The sequence below is a fragment of the Penaeus monodon genome, chromosome 33, assembly GCF_015228065.2.
Source record: "Penaeus monodon isolate SGIC_2016 chromosome 33, NSTDA_Pmon_1, whole genome shotgun sequence".
Taxonomy (NCBI): Eukaryota; Metazoa; Arthropoda; class Malacostraca; order Decapoda; family Penaeidae; genus Penaeus; species Penaeus monodon.
In genome coordinates this window covers 25,061,668-25,062,391 of record NC_051418.1, presented here as the reverse complement: position 1 = coordinate 25,062,391, position 724 = coordinate 25,061,668, and positions in this window count along the sequence as shown.

The following is a 724-nucleotide window of genomic DNA, read 5'->3' as shown; positions in this document are numbered from 1 at the left end:
ATCCGCGCGCCGCCGACCCCGAGTCGAAGCTGCTCTGCCCGCGGAGGTACTTGGCGCGCGTGTGGCAGTGCCGGCACTTCCCTGCGGGCGGGACGGGCGTTAGTGGCCGGCGGTGGGTATGAGGGCTGGGTGCAAGGGGGTATGAGGGCTGGGTATGGGTGGCCGATATGAGGGCTGGGTATGAGCAGTAGACTACAGGTGGGTATGAGGGGTGGGCATGTGGTGTTCTCATGGGTGTAAGTATGATGGGCGGGCATTGGTGGTGGATAAGAGGGGTGGGTATGAGAAGTTCGCATGGGTGTAGGTACGAGGGATGGTCATGGCTGTGTGTATGAGGGGTGGGATATGAGGACTGGGACAAAGGGTAGATATAAGGGATGGAAATGAAAGGTAAGTATGAGGGGTGGGGATCACTGTAGTGTAAGAAAATACAATAGGTGGGTATAAGTGCCATAGGAATGAAAGTATTAGTACCAAGAGGATAAATGAAATAACAACTATGGTTATAAGAAAAACAACAACAGCAACACAAAAACACAAGGGAAGAGTGTCAGGAGACTGGAAGAAGTAGGGAGTGCCATGCGAATTAAAAACACAGTGCCACGAAAATAATTCGGTTGGATGCAACGAATGCCACGAATGCCACGACAAACAGTGACAAGTGGACGAATGTTAATATACATTTCGAGAGGTGGAATTAAAAGGTTAGAGGAGGAGGAGGAAT